We start from the raw sequence: 21235 nt of genomic DNA, 5'->3' as shown, positions 1-21235 counted from the left end.
GTGATTTAGCCATTCCTTCATCACAGTTCCAAAGCGCCTCTTTGACTTGACGGTGCTCAGTTGCAATTGCATGGCCCGCTTACAGATCTCACACCAGTAGAGGAGGGCAAACGGTAGCATTCACCTGTTAAGAAAGGGTGCTTGGCATCTGGGAGGCACAAAGAGCATCTTGCAACCCTTGCTCTCCCCAGGAAAGCTGGTGCAAATCAGAAAGAGCTAGAGAAGAAGGGTCCTGCAGTCCATACATTGTCGGCTTCCTAGGTCTTATGAGTGTGGTGGATGTTTGGAAGCAATGAAAATAGATGGCCATATGCCCAGTGCAAGAAATTATTGACTCCACTGTATTTATTTTCATAGTGAAATTGCATTTTCACATCTCCATGAGCGATACTTTAACAGGATACAAACCCAGCAAAGCACTTCTTTTTGTGGACATAGTGACTTTGGCACAGATGTGATGAAACTAGCTACTCTCTTGATGAAAACACACTGAACTGGTAATACTGCAGTTTTGCATGCTCTCTAAGGAAATTTGGCGATGCAGCTATGGTGGGTGGAGGTCATATTTCTTCACACTCCGGATTGACATTGCTGTGCAGGAAAAGGTATGTCGGCCAGGCATAGCTTTAGCAAAGTTAAGTTACTGTGATTTCAGAGTGAAACATGGGATTAATAACTACCTAGAAAATAGAGTATTATTCGATGGAAATTTGATTTCACTTTTTAGTGAGTCAGGAATGTGAACACTTAAGATTTGAGTCATGTTTTTTAAAGGTGTTCTAACAGGACTTTCAAAGTTATGGATACATTTCATTGCATCCAAGTTAATACGTGTGTAAAAGCTTGAGAGCACTAAGTCTGTTTGTGCTTGTGAATTGGGCAGTTAGTGGCTTGGCCATCTGCATTTTGTGTTTGCATGCAAAATAATTTGCATTAGCAGTAGAGCATTCTGTGTGCATACAGCATGTGTTATACCTAATCTGCACGCAAACAAAGTAGGTCTGGGGAATGCTACTGTAGGAGGCCATGTAGATAAGACTGGATGGTTGCTGGAGGCCGCTAGATTGTGTCTTGTCCTAAACACAGAAGGGGGAAAAAAAGGTGCAGAGAGGGTGGGGGTTACCTGGTTATTGTAGTTAGGATCCAGTCTACTTCAATCGACACAGCGCGCTGTTGATGTTAGAGAATTATGCAGAGCTCTGTTTCAACTGGTCTCCAAAATGACTCAGTGTAAGAACTGACAGTGAGGTCATGTGGATTGTTTTTTAAAGGACCTGTTGGACTAATTACGCTATGTTATGTGGCTTAGTATTAGTTAAGCATGCCCAGAGTTACTTACTGGTAAGAGTTCAACCGTTAATTTTCTGCTGGAAGCAACGTCCCTTCAAGATTCAGAGATGTACAACAGTTGTCCTTAGAGATTGTAACATATTAAATCCCAAAGCACTGTATAAATTATGGGGGAAGGAAAGAAACTGCAGAAAGCAGGAGGGGAATTAATTGCATGACGAGGGCCATGCTGAAGAAGCAGATGGCTTAACACTAAGTATCGCAGGGAGAAGATCGGTTGTATTGGTGTTTAGCAGCTACTTTCACTGAGTCTGCTCATGTGCATATAATATATATATATATATATATATATAAAAATTAGCGGCTGCTGTGATTATGTGTAATGGTTTATTATGTAATTGTTTGAACAAGGCAACAGAGAAAGTAAGACTTCCAGACTCTTATTTCTTTTGCTTATTACAAACATTAAGTTCCTCCCGCTCCACCTCCGGGCGCTCCAAACGTTGCTCGCACGTTATCTGTATTTGCCCTTGCTTCCTGCTCGCTCTCTGTCCCTACCCACCGTTTCCTCTTGTTCCTGCCCCGGCCTCCAGCTCCCTTCAGGAGTCCGGTGTCTTTTCTCCTGCTGCTTTCTGCATCCTCTCTGTACTCTCCGTAATCTTCAGTAACACAGTCCTTCCCTAACAGATGTAAATGGGGCAGATTTTTAGTTTCCCCTTAATTTCTGTAGCATATTTAAGTTAAAAGAGAACATTATTTTAAAAAATTTTTAAAAGTCTTTGTCCAGTGTTAGTCTTCAGATACTGTAAAAAACCTTAGAAAAGAGTATTTCTACAAGACCTTAGAAAAAGCGTATTGCTACAAGGAAACTCTCACTATAAATCTCGCCAAACTTTACATGGCTGAAAAAAATCTTCATCTCTTGACCTCTAATTCCAGAGAAGTAATTTTACTGAGATTCAGACTCTCAGGTTTTATGTCCTAGAAAGTTTGTGCCCACTAAGGAAAAGCCTTAATCTCTCATATACTGTTGGCTATTTAAAGTCCAGAGGCAAAATTCAAGTCTGGAGGTGTGAGGCCGTGTGCCTGCGGGAGGGCTCTGTCTATCAAAACCGGGTCTTTGTACTGCCAGACTGCGGGGCAATATGATCAGATTAGCCAGGGCACGCAGTGGGGTGTTTTTAGTGATTTTTGCTGATTGCAGGAAGACAGAAGACTACCTGATCTGTCACAAAGTCTGCTGGACAAATGCATTTAACCAGTGTAAAGAGTTTGAAGCCATGTTGTGTTGTATGCCTATGGTATGTATGAATGGGTGTTGGGTGCCTGAAGACCAGCTTTGCTTTCTTGTGACATGATGGCTGTGTGCGTGGCATCGGGAAGACTGTCCCAGCATAACGTTCAGCTTGGTGTTCTCCTCTAGTACAAGACTGGTACTGGTTGGCTTTTGATCCAGAAAAAGTAACCCCTGTCATCAGTGAGCTGCTGGATGGGTAGAGCGTTCATGTCATACATGCCATGTCCCAAGAGCATGGCATGCCCTGCTTAGCAGTGGTGGCCAGCATTGAGTCCAGAGCAGTTCTTTCCCTTTGAGCTGTGTCGGGTGTTGGCACAGCCTAAGCTAAACTTAAACCTCCTGAATACTGGCTTAGCTAACTTGTTGTTCTTTGGGACTAATCAGTCTTCCCAGTCCAGGCAAACATCACTTCATTCTCCCTCTCCAAAGGCTGTTGTTATTCGCTGCTTTTTTCTCCCCCCCCCCCCGACTAACAACTCTTAGTGGCACCTCCAGAAACGTTTCATTGCCATGCAAAAGGAGGAGAGCACTTTGTCAGCAGCCTACTTTAGGCAGAGAAATTTGTATCTGTGAGAAGCATATGCACAGAACAGCAATTACTCAGATCATCAATATTTATACAGCAGATAATAGTCATCATGGACAAGATGAATATTGTCACAACAGCAATAGCTGCTGGGGGGGATGCAAAATATTATTGCTAGGTTTCTTTAAACGGGGTAATTATTTAACTTTCAAGTGATTGGTGAAAATAGCTGAGAGTCTGAATTAAATATTCAGTCGTAGCTCACCTGCTTCTAGAAAGTAAAGGAAATGCCTCTCCTGTCTACCCTCATGTCACACAGTGAAAGCTGCCTGGGATGTTGTCCTTTACATGCAGCTTTTGCTGAAGGCAATGCTGGTGCCAGTTGCTGAACTAGGAATCATAAAAAAAGAACAACAACAACAAAAAAATCGAGTAGCTTGTTTTGAAAATGAGTTTTTGTTACGTCCGCTGCGGACAGAGACGTTTGTGGATGAGGTGGAGGCACGGTCGCACATGCTTTGCTTTAAAAGCTGCACCCAGGGTCCAGTGGGAGGCAGCCTCCCTTAGGGCAGGTTTTTTACCAGAGCTCTCCAGCATCCTGCTCACCAGCTGATGTGACTCCGGTCGCCTTAGTGGTGCCTGGCTGGACAGGCAGCCCAGCGAGTCCCCGTCCCGGCTCCCGCTCAGCAGCCGGCCAGAGGGATGGCCTGGGTGGTGGCTTCCTGTTTGCACAGGAGATGCAGCTCCTGATTTCTGCAGAGAGAACGGCTCCTTCCACCCAGCCTTTCTAACCTTTGTATGGTGGCATGATTATTCGGAGGGCTTACCTTCACTGGCAAGAAAATCTGCTAGGTTGCCCTGTTCTTGAGAAGTATTAAATCAAAAACTACCTGCATGCGAGCTGTTTGCTACAGATAATTTACTTGCTGACTTTTTTCTTCTGCTTGTGAAATGCCTCTGAATAGCTCCATTTTTCCCTTACACTGACTAACTCTTCAGATGTGACTATCTGAGTATTTGAACCCCTGCACCCCTCGACTTCTTTCAGTTGAGGGGGAACAGTGGACGGGAGCGGTGCAGCACTTGGTGTTCAGCATTTAGCTCAGTTGGGTTGGCTGTCATTTGCAACGTCAGCCACACAGCTCAAAGTTTTCGAAACACCAAAGCAACTTAAGAACATTTTCAACAGAGTAGATCCGCAAAAGACCTTAAGTAGTGCCGTATCCAACTTCCAGGCACTGTATCCTATGGGATGCAGATAACGAGGCTTCTTGCGCAATGCCAGGAGAAAAGTTGGCCCAAGAGCGGGCTTTGCAAAAGCCAGCATCCCAAATAAGGAGACACATGAGCTGGCTACAAGAAGGGAGAATCAAGAGGAGGTCTTTTAAGTCGGCAGCCCTCTTTCTGTTCCAGGAAAATGTGCTGAACTGCTCCTTTCTATTCCTTTCTGGAGTTAGGTACCTTCTGCTGAGATGTAAGCAGTGGAGGAGCTAGTGGTTGCTCTGAGTTGGGTCTGATACTCAGCCCGAAGGAAGCTGTGACTGAGCTCCCACCTTTGTCTGGTGGCATTTAATCGTGGCTCTTTTTCTCTTCGTAGGTAAACCCATTAGACTGCCTGGATTCTAGCCCTTCTCCAAATGAATTTTTAATATAAAATAATTAAACATTCATTGGAGCAGGGACAGGAACCCAGGCCTCTGCCTTCCCCTCATACTCACTTTTCCTTTCTGACCTGAATATTGAATTATGCACTTCAAAGTGGAATGGGTTCAGCAGGAGGCATTGGCGGAGCTCTGCTGAGCTACTGAAATTGCTGGTACTTAAAACTTTCATCTGGGAGAAGGGAAAAGAATATTATTATTTTGTCAGATTCACCCTTAGTGAATGAAAGTTTCCTTATGCGATGAGCATACCCGGATTCTTCTGTGTATTCACTGAGTCTGCCCCTCTGGCATGTGGCTTTGAGAAGTCCCGACCCTGTGGCATGAAGATTAACTTGGATTGAATGTGTGTTTGAAGCTAAATTTAGGTCAGCTTAGATCTTCCTGATGCAGGTAAAGCTGAGACGTCCAGTAATGGCAGTATTAATACTTCAGATGCTTGTCCCCAGTGCATAACTCTCAATAGCAGTGTTCTCTAAATAGCAGATCACAGACCCACTATTGCAACTATGCGTCTTTAAACTTTTTCTTAAGCAGTAGCCCCTAATATTTTTTCTGATGGTAGTGTAATCTTTGCTCAGAACTTAAGCTTGCAGTCAACAGACTTACTTTCTTAGTTTTCTTCCCCCAATCGCTTTGAGGCAGCCACTGCATGAAGAGATCCTTGCTGTTGACTCTGTTGGGGGATTATCTGCAAAGGTGTTAAAGGTGTTAATCCAAACTTTTTTTCTGCCTGAGGTTCTGCCTGGAGGAAATAAGTACTGACCACCTCTTGGAGAGATTGCTGCAATTTGTAAGCCAGCCCCTTGTGTGGGTGACCCAGACCTGTGATAGACCCAGGCTCAACACATTGCTCCTTCAGTTGTATTGCAGCTCAGAATAGCTTTTTTTCAGAGTAAGGAGAACAAGGGGCCATTGAAGAGAGCAGGTAATCAGCACTACTGTTATTCCAGATTATTGAAATGTGTTGAAATAATGAGGTTTTTCATCAGGCTAGATTGTTTGTGCCTAATTCTCTGAACCTTTTTTTTGTTGTTGTTGCAGTAATTTACAGTGGGATCTGGAGATTATGAAAGGGATTGCTTTCCCCCACATTTAATGGGGTACTGTGTCTTCTTGTCCCATTGCTAAGCCCAGACCCAGTTATATTCTAATTCGAGGACGAGATCTCAGCAGCGTGAGGAAAGGGGGTGCTTGCAGCATCCAGAAGCCGTGAGCCCCTCTTAATTCCATTTCACTTCAGTGTCAAGCGCTGGGGCACCACTGTGAAGACTGTAGATCAAGGTCTTTCTGTCACGCTGGTGCAACCTAGCTAAAGCCTTGAGGGGTTTTGATGAATAAGGGTTTAAAGACCCAGTCCTGTGTAGTAGTTTTCTTTTAAACTAAAAATGGGAAGACTGGTGTGGCGAAGGATGGAATCAGGGATATATTGGTACGAAGCCTCAAGAATGTTCCCGGAGCAGAAAAATCCCTGCTTCTGAGCAGTAAAAGGGTGAAGCTATTTGCCTCTTCGGTTGGTTTTACAGCTGATTTGATGATTTGTCCTGCATTGCCCTCTGGAAGTTTTGTCTGCATCCTCATTTTGTCAAAGTTCATTGGTTTATTTTATGGAGGGGAAAAACCCCCGAATCTCCTTTCACGGAAAAATGGGACTGAAGTGTTAGGTTTAGGAATGCTAGCACCATCTCCCATGGGAACTGTAATTAGCATACTTTGTTTTCCCATTCTTCCCTCGGGGCTTGGCTTTATGGCTGGCTTCCATTTCCTCTTTTCATGTTGAGTTGCCATTGTGGTTATGGGAGATGTAATCTGGCTGGGAAACCTGATCTGTGTTGGAGAATGGGAACATGAGTCATCCCATATGCAAGTACCTTGAGTTGGTATGGGCAGCATTTCACAGTTCTGAGAACGGGTTGCCAAATTTCCATTATTAGTAGAAAGGCAACACTTCCCTTAGTACAGGTGACATAGCTGTTCATTTCATTTCATTTATACGGTGTTCATTTGAAACCCCAGATTTCCAATAAAACTCACTTTTGTCTAACTTTATTTTAAATCAGCATTTTAGCTTAATTTGCAAGCATAAAATACCATTTTTTTGGGGGCTTGCCTTGCAGTAGTAAGTGTGATACTAAGATAGTGGAATTTGTTGTAAGTTCAAAGTACAGCAAGTAGGAGATGGTGATTTGATTCTCCTGAGGAGACTTCTCTTCCCAGTCTGTCGGAAATGCTTCTCAAGTGTGGAATGGAGCTAGACTGGGAATGGGAATAAAGTATGCTTCAGATTTTACTTTCTGAAGTAGATTCCCCTCTTAAAATAGAAATCAACAGTAATACTGGATTTGTGTTGATTGAACAGACTGATACACGGTCAGTCTGTGGAGTAGGAAATGTGTCAGTGTATGAAGTTTAAGCATGTCTAGAAGACAAAAGCTGGTCAGTAATCGCAAATTGGTGAGAATTCAGTAAAGTTGTATTGCTCCCAAATTTGCTTTTAATAAGCAGTGAGCTATTTTTACAAGCACACTGTTGCTACTGTTACGGTTGGCTAATTAGCAACCCCCCTTCAGAAAAAAACCCTGACCCTCCTGAAAGTCTTAAAGTGTACAGAAACTTGTTCTTTTTATTCTCTCAATTTCACGATGTCTTCTGCCTTCCAGCTTACAACCTCTTGCAAGCTGCCACTCTCCCTGTTTGTGTGACTTCCACAGAAAACACACGTAATAGCAGTTGAAAGGGAATTTTAAAATAGATCAGGAAATCTAGGGCATGTCAGGATGATTCTGAGGTGGTCTTAGAAATCCAGTGGTTGCCTTTTTTGAAAGCTTTTGCTGAATTTTTTGAGATTTAGCCTCCTCTTCTTTACCTAAAGGTCGGGAAGAGTGAAGTTTTCCTCTCAAACAGAGCACGTCACATACATTGGCATTTGGTGGAAGTGGGACTGCTTGTGGGATGACCTGTTCTCCAGTGGAAGGATTTCTGGGCAAGTCTGGCCCAAATCTGCACTAGAGAATAGTTACCGTGAAAGAGGCTTCTCCCAGCTCAGTGGAACTGCTTCATATGGAGGGGTCACTGGCACAAAGAAATTCTTGCAGGACTGGACCCAGGCTGGTTTTTGCAGCCTTAAAGAAATGAGGCTTTAAAGAAATTGTTTATCCACCTGCAAAGTCCTTGTGATATATTTTTTTAAACTCATATATAAATTTATAATTATTTTCATGCGTAAAATAAATGAAGTCATGCTATCATAGTGTTATTCCTGAACATCTTTGCAAAAGGGCAAGGTAAGCCAGTGAAAAGGATTTTGATAAGGAAATGTGTATTTTAAGAAGATATTATGTCGACGTTCAAAAATAGTTTTGGGAAAAAACCTCACACTGACTTCCCTCTTGGAGTCCTGATTTACAGTCCAGGTCTTCTCTCTTCTGATGCAGCCACATCCCTGGCACAAGAAGGTGTGAGATAGAGGGCTGCTTATGTTCTCACCTTGGTAATGAGGAGTTATTTAAAGAAATGTTACAATTTTGTGACATGTTTGCTTTCTTCCTTATGTCCACTTGTTTGGAGTCAGCATGACCCAAAAATGAGTGGTGGTGCTTGGTGAAGGGCAATGGAAACGTGACCCCACGACTACAGGAACTTCACTGTTGTAGTCCTTGGAGGAGCTACAGCAAAAACCCCTTCATATTTTGAGGAACCCGACTCATTTTCTCCAATGTTTGGGTTACGTTCCTGTGCTACTGCTTCCTCTGCTGGCTGAAACTCCTCTATGTGGTCTGCTGGAGAAACCCTTATCTCTTTATGTTAATGGATGGTTATGAAACAAGAACAAAAAAATTAAAGATCATGCACTGGTAATTTAACGAAGTGATAAGAATCTACAACTTTGTCCTTTAATAAGATTATAAAACTGTTGCTTTTTCAAATGAAGAGAGACACAGAGGTGGCTGTAACCTGTACATGTGCAATTTTAAATCGGGATATCATGCCGAGTTGGAATTTTTCAGTTCACTCCTTTAAAGGTCTCATTTTCTAGCACTTATGCTCATTTCTTTTGTGTAATTTTAAACAATACACAATAGCATTTTTCCATCAGCAAAGGCCTGTGCCTGTCAGTGACCTTTACTGCTTTCTTTAGAGGCATTATGCAATCAGACATAAGGGAAGGAAAATATTTAATGATTTTTTTTTTTTAAAAAAAGGTCTTCACCTTATGCCTGTATACTTATGGTTGTACTACTCACATTTAGAGCACCTGTGTTTTGCACCTGCACTCTTATTTTGAGGAGTCTGAAAGTCTGCTTGCAAAATCTGAACTCATTTGTGAAAATCAAGCTAAAAAAAGAATATAGGTGGGTAGACCAATTGCCTTTGGAGCAAGAAGCTTTCGTTCTAATGTTCCTTCCCTCTTTGGTCCCCCACCTCCATTAAATATATGAGATTTTCTTCTAAATTTAAATTCAGAACTCACAAAGGGATTGACCCTTTCCATATCTATTGACTAGTCAGTGCCGGAGAATTTTGCGTGCCTTTCTGAACCCACCTACCAGCGCTTGCCTACATTTTGCTGCTTGGGAACATTAAAGCTCTTGAGAGTTCACACTAATTGCAGTCTCCTCTATCAAGAGAGGTTGCTCATTAGAGAAGGTGATTTGTTGTACTGAATAGCGAGGAGAATACCAAAGCCTGGGCACCCCTTAGTTCTGCTTCCTGATCAGGTGGGTGGAATATCAGGGAGACCATGCATTTGTTCAGGGAGATCCATGGAAATGGGAGATCCAAATAAGTTCTTACAGCAACAACTGTGTAACTTGCTAACTTGGAAATATTTCTGATGTCTCATGATGATCACCAGACAGTTACATGCTTCATTGCTGCTCAGTGTTAAGATTGGTATGGGTTACAGTTATGCTTCATGACTTACTTTTCCACATGTGAATATTTTATGAACCAAATCCACATTGGGATAGCAGCTAGGAAAGCAGAGTAAGCAAGAACAGTTGCCCCATTCCTCTTTCAATGCCATCAGCCCATCTTTGTGTATTGAAAGCTCCTTGCTCTAAAAACATGTACTGAGCAAACTTTTGTGCAGTGCGTATAGTACATAAACCTTGAGCTGAATTGTGCCTCTTTCAGTGGAAGATGTTAGTGGACCATCAAGAAAAATGGTATGTGTTTATTGCTTGTGAGGAAATGAGTTTGGAATTCCAGATATAAATTAATTTCCTAAAATTTAATGGATATCATGTGGCATTGATTGTGAACCTCCGTCTGCAAGAAGGGCATGTTACTTTGCCTGGTTTTGTTTGGTTTGTGTGTTGCTCATATCCACAGAGATGACCTTAAACTTTCCCAGTTTTGTGTCTATTTATATTTGGGGTCAATTTGAGGGGGGGAAATGCCAGTGATCCACTGACATATACAGGAGAGGAAAGGAAATTACTTTCTGACAGATCTTTTCTGCTACTTCCACATGAGCAGATGGATCCCATGGTACAGGTTTGCCTTTAAGGAGAGTTTAAGCAGTAAATACTTCTGCTTTTTGCAAGAGGGCTGGTTATTTTCCATATTTGTATAGCTTTTAGGTAATTCATAAAGACTGCTGGTAAAAATGCAGACTTTTTTCCACCCAGTTGTATGACCTTCAGTGTTTTAAACTTTTCCAACAGAGAATGATGTGGGAATTGCATCTTTGTCAACTGAGTCAATTCATTACCTCTCTAAAAGTTGACTGCTATGCTTGATGCTGAGAGTTAGACAAAACAACTGGCTTCTACAGTTTTTCTTTAAAATTTCATTTTCTAAGAGAATAGCACAATCTTCCTAGGTTTAAGGGTACCTCCTCCTATGTCCCCCAAGCTGCACGGTGTTTTAAAGGGCCTCATTTTGAAGACTGAAGGATTTGGGAGGGTTTCCAGCAGGGGCAAAAAAAGCAATTGCTCTTACAGTTGGATGAGAGTTGCAAAGACCAGGTGAGCCACAGCTCTTTGAGGTGGACTTACTTCTAGCTGATGAGACTACTAGACAGAGGTGTTGCTGACAGTCAGTGTTTGATTGGAAGAAGTGCAGGTTTGACTGACTTTGCTGCGGGAGGAGTGTGAGTGTTGGGGCGAGGCAGGGCTCAGAGGAGGGTGGGAGTCTTCACCACGCCTCGAGGAACCATCTGTAGCGACGCTTCCTAACCATGCAGGTGAACACGGTAGCTGTTATGTATGTGTAGGACATAGCTAAAAATAAACAGAAGGGAAACTGGTTTCCTAATGGTTAGGGTGTGTTTTTTGTTGTTGCTGCTGTCTTAAAGCAATACAAGCCAGCATCATTTCAGCTGTATCCCAGCTTGCTGCTTGTTTGGAGGAGTGTAGGAGAGGGTGGGAGGCAGTAAGATGCTGCACATAGAGTTGCTTTCCCATGCACAACGTGGGAAAGCAACTCTACCTGCTCTGCGGGAGCTCTCCCCTCAATCAGGGAGTAAGTAATAAGCTCAGCATTTTGGGTGTGCTGGTACCCTACTCTCTTGTAGAAATGATGGTGCAAGGTGCATCTCACCTTGCTGATGCATCCCATCCGGCACCAGGATAATCTTATGGTGCTGAAAGATGGGACTGGCAGCATTTGTCCCTGCTGTTTGGGAGTGGGAAAGTGGAGACTGTCATCCTAAACCAAACTTCCTGAAGGGTGCTAAAGCAAGCTAGTGGGACAGCCAAGCCGAACTGGTTTTCTTGGTCCTGCAAGCCCTGGTGCTTAATGCTTTATATTCTGGAGTGCCACCTGCTGGCACTTGCTCTCTTCACGCTCTCTTTTCTAGAGGCAGCTGCTCTAGAAGATGAGAGCTCAGACCAAAGAGCATGGATGTTAGTAATAATAAGAGTACTAATTATTTGTATTGATCATGACATTATTTTTTTGATCTTCGTAGCACTTAAGGACCCCGTTTATTGGCAAAGACCTCCCTCTGGCAGGTGTTCTGCAAACTCAGTGTGAAAGAAACTGGCAGAGGCTTCACTGCTTAAAAAATACAGAGCACAGTATGAAGGAGTGGTTTAAAGTATAGAAAAGGATTTTTACAATCCATGCGGTTATTTGGCAAAATATGAAGTATTTTTTTCTTTCTGTCTTGATTTAGTAAAATATTTTGATCATTTCTGTGGTTGGCAAAAAAACAAAATTACTTTTCATAAAAAAGAGAGTGTGTTTATTTGCTTTTTAAAGCAGTAATCATTAAAGTGAAACACATCTGACAGTGAAGTCACTTAAGCAAAAGTTAGGAAAACACTGATGCAGCTCCCAGAAGTAACAATGATGTCAGTAAACTAAATAATTCTGAAAACCTTTTGGCTGGAAAGCAAGGGATGTTGTAGTTTGTGGCATAATGCAAATCTGGGTCCAGAGCTGAGATTTATTTCGTCCTAGTCAAGAACTGGTTTTGGCAGTAGAAGAGAGGTATTTTTTGAATCTGTTTTGTTAACATTGATTTTCTGTCTGTGGGCCAAATCCTCAATGGGCATAAGTGAGTGTGGTTCCTTGGCATCGGTTTGGTTGTGTGCATTGACGTCTCCTGTTTTCAGCGCACCACTGTAAGGCACACAGATACAATATTATAACAAAAATGGAATAAAGACCTCAACTGAGTTGAATCTGGTTGAATCCTGCATAGATGCATAAAGCTGTGTGCATGCACACTGAGCCTTCTTAGATAATCTCTTCCAATGCAGCACTTTCTAGAGTGGCAACACAGACTTTTGGCCTTTTTCCCTTCCTTTTAGCAGTCCCACCTCTTTAGTTCCTAACTGCTATTCTGTGTGATGCTACATGGAATACATGTTGGAAATAAGTGGTGAAGCTTATCTGATGTACATGCTGCTATGAAACATGCTGCTATGAAACTACTGCTGATAGTTGGAGTGTATTTATCTCATTTGCTTTTGCTAGACTGGGAAAGAAAAAGAAATCATGGGGTATTGCTAGACTTAAGCACTCCACATTCAGCAGTAGAGTGATGTGAGTAAGAGATAATTCTGGCTCACTCAGTGGCTGACCACATCAGAAGAAAAATTGTTGCAGAGTCAGTGCAAAAAGCTTTGTTTGCCCTTTGCATTACCTTTTTATAAATTTCTTGTTCTGAAAGAAAATAGTCAAATTGAAATGAAAGTTGAAATGAGCTGACATTTTAATGGAAATGACCATTTTTGCCTTAAGGAGAAAGTATTTGCTTAATTTGATCTGAAACTGCCGATGAATTTGTTCACCTCAAAACTACATTTCTTTAGTTAGCTCGAACTCAGATGCAGAAATCATGAGACTGGCTTGCAAGACAGAGACTGAAGTTTAGGGGATTCTACCTAACTGGGACTTGGGGCTTCTGAAGTTCATGTTTTCAGGCTTTTCTTCAGAAAAATGGGGCTAGCAGCTTTCTTTTTACTGAGTACTGAATTGATTGTCCATAATCCTGTGAGCCTAGGACTCACCGTGGCTGTATACTATCAGGATTGTGATGAAGTCTTGGGTATTAGCAGTATTATGCTAGTTATCTTTTCTAAGTTTGTTCTGCTGTTACATTGCGAGGACTGCAGAACTAGGCCCAAAATTAAGAGGCAAAGCAGTTTGCTTCGTTTTGATTGTTTTGCTCTAATGTAGCATAACGCAGTCCTTTCCGAGCATTTGTACTCCTTTATACAGCAAAAATCCTGCATACTGTTAGTTAAGTGCTGCCAAATGGGAGGGTATTTTCACATGAGGATGTTTCAAAAGCAGCCAGACTTTGACTGGCAGAAGTATGGTGGGTAATGCCTGGCCCGAACTTTGAAACTCACTGTAAAGAATGAAATACAACCTGACAAAGCTTGGCAGGTCTGATAAACTTCTTGCAGCTACAGAAGGTGAGTGGCTCTTGGAATCAAATACCGTCTCTGTGAAGGAAAGCAACAGTAGATTTCACATAATATGGGCATGAATAGTTTATCTTCCTCTGCCTGAGCATTTGAGCAGCCAATTGCCAGTCCTGATCATAGTGTGGCTACCAGAGCAGAGAGGCTAGCAGGACTGCAGCTTTGAGCTCAGTCTCCCAGAGCTGTAATTTATCTCAGCCCACCAGCGAGGGTTGTGGTGGTGCTAACCTGAGTTATGGTCGTCGCCCTCGAGAACACTGCATTGCGTAGCTGCGAGACTACTTTTGTCTGCAAACAGTGCTGGTTCATGTGAGGGAGAGACTTGATGCAAATCCCCTCGCTCTGTTCTAGGTTTCATCCTACAAGTCCATCCATGGGAGTCTTCTCATTTCTTTCATGGGCATGCCCATGTCCGTGGGCATGAAGGAGAGAGCCGAGAGCCTTTCCTGGTGCCAGTTTTTTGTCTCACCACTAGTCTGAAATTTCCCCTGGTGGTACTGGGGCTTCGAGTCGCGATGTGGGGCTGGTCAGGTTAGTAGATGTGCAACCAGTTGGTTTAGTTGCAGCTGTTTTGGGAAGGTTGTGTTGTGTTTCCTCAGGTTGCATGTTTTCAAGGTGGCGCAGGGGAAGTGAAGGCATCTGCACTAAGAGACTACCTTAACCTGCCTGCGGCTGCTGACACCTGGTTCTGTGTTGGTTGCATTAATGGATAGCGTGTTAAGTATGTAAATGTGCAACTGACCTCAAGAGCATGTATTATGCCATTAACTTCTGTGGCTAATGTCAGGCCATGCGCTTCATAACTTGTCTGAACTGGAGCTTGTAGAGTGTTTATAGTCACGGGTAGAAACATGTGGTTTGGAAAAGAATTGGAAGACATTATTTATCCAGTATAGCCTGCTAAATCTCTTTTGGAGGATTTTACTGGTGTAAAGACAGAGGGATAAATCACAAAATAGGAAATCATCAATATGTATGCAGTTCAGGCTTGGTCTAACTCTGCTTGTGATCCGTATTTGCCATGAGAGTTGGACTGTTCCCAAAATTCAGGAAGTGAGGGTGGTATTAATATTACTAGCTGACAGAGTGTTCCAGGGTGAATGATTAGTTTCCAATAAGAAAGGAGCTTTTGGATCAGTTCCAGTTCCTTTTGGTGTAGTCTGCAAACCAGAATGACCAGTGCCGTGACCTGGAGTAGCTGTAGTGCTTATCAGGGACCGAAAATGCATGAAGATGACAATTTGTCTGCATTAGGAAATGACACAGCAGTTGACCTTGAGGAGGCGTATTAGTTGGCTATCTTCCACTCTCTTGTGAAGATAAGCTCTTGGAAGTGGTTCTTCTGTGTTGGGACATCTGTTACACCTTTTCTCTTGATAAACAGGGGACTTTACTCCCTTGTGCTGCCCACTTAGCAGATTTCAGGAGAAAGGTAAAAAGATGAAAAAAGCTTCATCCCCATCTAATCTCCTTCAAACCTTATTCTACTTCTTTATGGTCTATGAAAGAAGAGAATTTCCTTACTTATTGTTATGTGGCTTCAAAAAAACACATTTTCCAATTTCTTAATCCCATCTATTTCAATGTAAAAGGATGAATTATTTTGATTCCCCTAGGTCTGTTGCCCTTTTTTTTTTTTTCTTCTGAAGCAAAAAAAGAAGCAACCCCTTCCCACACCCAAACAAAAGAAACCCCAAACCATCTCAGCTCTTGAGAGCAGCCATGTGAAGGTAGCTGTTCAGTGATGCGGGTCTCAGAATCACGTCCTCAGGAAGCCACGCTGGGTGCGTGCAGAGAGTGCAGAGCATGTTAAGCAGGCGGGGTGTACAAGGTGGGAGCGCAGAGCAGAGTTGCTACAATTAAAACTGTCATTTGAAGGACTTTTGTTTCCTGAGGTAAGTGTGAAATTGAGTTTTCAGTTTTTGTATTGTATAGGCAACATATGAACGTGTGAGTATCGATTCCTTTCTCTCCTCCTCTGTTTGGGCCCACAGGCAGGTAGGTTTTGACCTAGTTTTGTCAAAACCCACTCAGTGACCTCAGAGAGCTGTAGCACTCTCTCCTGTAATTATAGACTGGTGTCTTAATACTCTAATTCAAGCCGATTCCCACTCAATCACCCACTGACCTGTATCAGTGAGAAATGTCTGCATTTGAGCTTTACTTAAAATTACTTTTTTTTTTTGGTTGGTGTATTTTGTAAGTCTAATACCAAATCCTCAGGGGAGGGAGGGAAGAATCTTTTAATTAAGTTTCTCTTCAGGTATCAGACAAATTCTATCAATGGCAGATGAAGCATAAAGCTCTAATGGAAGAGCAAAATTTGTCATTTAAGTGATCAGGTGCTTCATGCCTCTCTCCCTCTCAGTATTTTGAATGCCACAGAATTCTGTCATGTTGCCATAAATGAAAATATGTTAGAAAGATGTTGCAGTGCATTAAAAACTGAGAGTAGGTTTAATGTCCATAGCTTTACTCTTTGCTTGGACAAAGCTCTCCTGTAAGGTTGCGGGATTTTGGCCTTAGAGACTTAACTTGTGACCTCACTTTAGATGCGGGAAGCAAGTTCTAAATCTGTCTTTGCCAACCACCTGCTCCTTATGTCCTGGTCATAAATAGCTAGTGGTGCTGCTTTTATTCAGGGGGTAAGGGGTAGATTTATTTTCACGCCACCCCTCCCACCCCCATTCCTCTTGATGTCAGCTTGAATGGCAAATGGGTCTCTCGGTAGTGGAAAAACCTGGCTTTTAATTCCTCTCACCCTGGGGTTTAGAAGTGAGTCAGGCATAATTAAGAACAGCCAACAAAACTGAAGAAGTGCTAATGGCTCTGCAAGTGTTGTTCTCAGAGTGGGCTGTAGAAATGAGCACCATCCATTGGGATGCTTTGAATGCTGGAGATTTTGTTTATTTGCAAATTGGGAGGGAACCTTTTAATATCCTGTGCTGGGAAATGTTCAGATTTGGGATTTCTCAGGACCACAGTCAGGTCTCTCATCCTGTCAGTGCACCCGTCATGCAGGAAGAGAAACGCTAGGACTTTTTTTTACGGACAGCAGAGGTGGTGAGGAGTACCTTCAGACTCCTTCTAGCAGGGCAGAGCTGCACCTGGGGGTCCCCTGGCTGGGGGGAGCTCTGCCAGGCTGGAGGGAGCCTGGGAGATTTGGGGAACCATACCTCTGGGGCAGCTTAACAAGTGACCTTGTTGAAAACCTACAGATGTGGCAGAGTTGGGCTGGTGAGGAGCAGGTCAGGCTCCCATAGCCTGGGCTCCAGGGCCACCTGCATGGAGGGCTGCCGAGGGGCTGGGTGGGCAGGAAAGCTGTCTGCTTTCTGTCTCTGCCTGTCTGAAATGGGCATACTTCTGTGGAATATTTTGATTTCAAATAGTGTTTCTCACTGGTAAAGCACCTGTTTGACTTTTTGTCAAACTGTTTTGACTCAGCAGTAAGAAACTGTACCTGTCATTTGCTGACCTGGCCTGTTGCAGGTGATGAGTAGTGTTTGCTGTTGGAACAAAGTGCAGCTTATCCTGGTCATATTTGACCAAAATAAGGTCTTTGGAGCCAGGGAATGTGGACGTGTCCAAGTTTGCAGATAAAAAGAGGGAGCAGCGCAGCTGGTGACGTGAGATGGAACAACGAGCGGCATGTGAGTCTCTCTCTGTTTTCTATAAACACCAAAGCTTGGTGTTTTCACCTGATCTGTTTTTGCTCCAAAACTGTAAAGTTCTACGTCTAGTTACATTCCTGTGGGTGACCTTTCTGCCTCTCTCTCCTGTTGCTAGGGCTGGCTGGTGACAATTTCTAAGGTAAATGCTGTGGCATGATACCTTGCAACTAGGCTCCTTTTTTGTGAGCCACCTCTGATTGCTCAGCTGCCAGAGAGGCAGGACAACTGCTGTCCTCTTTGATCTGCGCTGTTGAGATCATCTAGAGCAGATTCTCTCTCCATCAGCATAGATCCCCTGGTGCTGGTTCATAGGAAGTTGTAGGCTCATATATCACAGTTTCACTCAGCTTTATTTTTTGTGGCTTTATGCATCCGGGCATGTGTACACTTGATTTTCATCTTGGTGAGGGCTGGACTAAAGCTAAAGGAACAGTGCCAGCTTGTGCTGGCTAAGGGTTTAGCCAAATTAAAACACTTTTGTTCTGCAATATTTCTGTGCAATTGTGAATAACTAAATGGAAAGGATGGTGGGTGTAGGCTGCCTGGCTTAGAGGAACATGCCTGGAAAACAGGTAATTCTGGAGAGAAGAATGAATTAACTTTGTTGCCTTATTGTTAGCTTTATGTCCCTCAAAATGCATATCATCTCTCAGTTGTAATCTACATGGTGGATGAACTGTGTCCATGGAGATACTTTAACTTCTGGATCACAGGCTCTCATGATTTTCACAGTCTGTGGAAAAGCTGATATGTTCAATGAAAGCCACAAAAAATCTCAGGCATACCATGGGGATGCTGCCAGCTGGAAGAGATGGGGAGAGATGGGTGATTTTCTGAGTTTTGTGGATTCTCTGTTGCAAAAAAGAATCTGTCCAGAATCTTGTCACCTCTGCCTGGTAGCTCATGAGGTGAAAAGTGGAGCTGTGATGAAGTTGTCTAGGAGCTTTGAGGCAATCTGGGTGGTGCTTGCATGACCTTGGACTAGCTGCTTCATCTCTCAGCACTTCTTTTCTTAGATGATGAAAGGATATAATGATGATAATACTTCTCTCTCTCTTAACAAGAGTGTTGTGATGAATAAATTAATTAATCGTTGTGCTGTTCTCAGTTACTATGGTAATTAGTGCTACAGAACAGCCTAAAAATAAATAGGATCATTTAGTGAAGGATATTCAGGGGAAATCAGGTAGTACATCCTAGGCATTTGCAACAGCCCCAGTGTGTTTTGTCCAAACATGATCTGTTGAAAACATACACGGATGCTGAATTTTGTAGCAGAAATGCTTCCAAATATTAAATATGTTCCTTCCTCCTCAACAGCAGTTTGAAATTACTCTAGCACATGTTTCCTCCCATATCTGTGGGCAGATGATTCTTGCAATTAGTTCCCCTATTGAGAATGGTACTCCCCCCTCACCCCCATCTCCTTTCCAGCCTAAGGGCACCTGAAATGAATGGATCCTTCTTCATCATAAATCATACATACTCAGTAAAATACCGTCAAAGAATTCTTAATGTGTTTGGGGAGTTTATGTAATGAACCTTCCTTGAGAAAGGTGAAGTATCGTCAATGCACTGCCTTGCTGAAAGTTTGTTATTAACCTTGCCATGCAGCAAGTAGAGTATGCCTAAATATGTGCATAAGTCTGTACAAAGTTTTTGAGGCTTTTCTTTCAGTGATCACCTAACTACATCAGCATGCCCTGAAGCCAGTCTTTAGAAATGTGATATGATGTTTAATCTTCTGTGAATTGTATTAGATTCCACAGGCATTGTTAAAGTATATTTTTGGGGCTTTCAAATGAATATAATTTTGGGCCCTAATAAGTTAGGAAGTATGTGTGAAGGTAGTTCTGAGTTCTCCAGTAGAGGCAGCACCCCTTCAAGGCTGTGGTTTCCATTTCTTAGTATCACTGGGGCTGTCCTTACATAGGAAAAAACATTACGGCAGTAGGCAAGGATATGCCATTACTCTGTTCTCTGACTTGATGTCCAACTCCCGTCATGGATGTTTAATGTCTTTCTTTGCACTGGGTTCCAAGAATAGCTGTCTATTCTGACCTGGCCAGTTGGGGACCACTTTACAGTTAGGGTTTGTGCAGAGCTTTCCCTGCAGCAAACCTGTGCTTTCTTCTTCCTCTTGCTGTCTGTACTATACTAGCTGCAGCAGCCTTCATCTGTTCACCTCCAGCAGCACCTCCCTACGTTGTGCTGGGAAGCTACGAATTGCAAGAGAGCAACAAATGCCCCTTCCCCCTTCTTCTCGGGGAGTAGGAAGCTGATGCCTTGGCATTCCTGGCCTCCTGCTCACCCAGAAAAAGAGAGCTGGGGTCTCTGCTGCAGCCTCTGACAAGGTACCGGCAGAACAGATAGCATGACTGACAAACAGCTGAAATACCTGTTTTATTCTCCAGACCTTTATTGCTCTTGAGTCACGCAATCGTTCGTTTCTCAAATCTTAAAAACTCTTGGCTCGTGCAGAGGGCAGCCCAAATCTGCAAGGAGGACCTTTGTGCCGTGCTCTCAGCCACCCGGCTGTACCTTGATCTTCTGCTGCAGGGGTCATCAGCTTTGCAGGTTTCTCCCTGGGTCTCTGTAACTGCTTGTGAATCTCTCCTCCCGCCAGCCAGTGGCAGCCCTGTGGATGCTGGGCAGACCCACAGCAAGGGGAAGAGGGTGTGGGGGAGGCAGAGAGGTCTCCTGATGCTTCTTTGCAACGCCTGTCTCTTCTTGCTGCCTTTGCTCCTGCTGCAGCTTTCTGACACTTGAGTTTTGGAGCTTGTGGATTTTCATACCCAGTTAGTTTTTATTTGCGTTACTAGTTAGATCTAAGCCCTGAAGAGCTTCCAGTTGCTGTCAGGTTTGTGCCAGGCAGAGTCACTACTTGCAGTTGCAGTTGCCTCTGTGTGTGTGTGTGTGGTTTCACTGTCATAGTCCCCAGCCCTCCCTTCCACATGTGTGCCCTTATCCACACATACATACGCTGTCTTTCTTGCAGAGACCTACAGATATCTCTGACAGTCTTTTCTGATTCCACCCCCCCCCTCCACCACCACCCCCCCATTTTCCTGTCAACAGTCCCCTCGCCCCCCTTGGCTGTCACTGGGTGATGAGAACAAATAATGACAAAACAATGTTTTTTGCCTGATGCTGATGTCAGCCGTGCCCTCACGTGCAGACTGGCTGCCTCTTTGCCTTTGTGCTTGAAGCGCCAAGAAGAGTCCAGTCTGACTAAGCTTTGAGCGAGGTGTTCACCTGTGATAGCTCAGTACCCCCAACTGGTATGGGGGTGCATTGAGCACAAACTAGGGCGTTCAGGCCCCTGTCCAAGAGGAGGTCTGATGCAGTGTTAAATCTTGGCATAGTTGTTAGAGCAAAGTGGTAGAAGAGTACTGAGAGAGCTCCTGTGGCTTTTTCCTTCCTAACTACGTGCTGCAAAATGAATCAAATAGATATTATGCAGTTTAATTCTGACTGTAGATGATGGCTGGACTTTCTTTTATCCCCAAACTGTGCTGTGGCAGAGTGCAGGAGAGTTGTGGGGCTGTCAGTATGGTTGGGAATAAAGTTACATTGCACCCATGAAACTGCATGTCCAACCTTTGAACAAGGCAGTGTCAGCAAAGGCCAAGGGGTTAGGTGGTTGTGGCTACTCTTTAACTTGTTTTTAGGCATATTCTGAAGGAATCATACTAACCTCTCTGCTTATGGTTGTTACCACTGATCTGTCAAAATACACCTCTGATCATTATTTGAGACATTTTGGGAAAGTAAGAAATGTCATAATTTGGTATAGGAATATGTACAATGCACCCTTGTTATCTGAAATAATGTTTGTAGTTGTTCTTTTGGGGGGGAAGGAAAGGAAAGGAAAAAAGTGTAACTTGAAGACACACAGTTGGAAG

General features: G+C 43.2%; 1 protein-coding gene across 5 annotated transcripts in view; it reads left to right on the top strand.

Moving 5' to 3' along the window:
* Positions 1-21235, top strand: part of RNF152 (ring finger protein 152) — a 47033-nt gene that overhangs the window by 17121 nt on the left and 8677 nt on the right. The window contains exon 1 of one of the 5 annotated variants that reach the window (XM_072853149.1): positions 17174-17309. The exons of the other annotated variants lie outside the window; for them this stretch is intronic. The gene's annotated coding sequence lies outside the window, so the exon portion shown is untranslated. Of the gene's footprint in view, positions 1-17173; positions 17310-21235 lie in introns of those variants that run through there. 5 annotated transcript variants of the gene reach the window in all.

This window comes from Ciconia boyciana, chromosome 2, assembly GCF_034638445.1.
Source record: "Ciconia boyciana chromosome 2, ASM3463844v1, whole genome shotgun sequence".
Classification (NCBI taxonomy): Eukaryota; Metazoa; Chordata; class Aves; order Ciconiiformes; family Ciconiidae; genus Ciconia; species Ciconia boyciana.
Note: the sequence above shows the minus strand (reverse complement) of the source record. Positions and strands in the feature narration are given on the sequence as shown.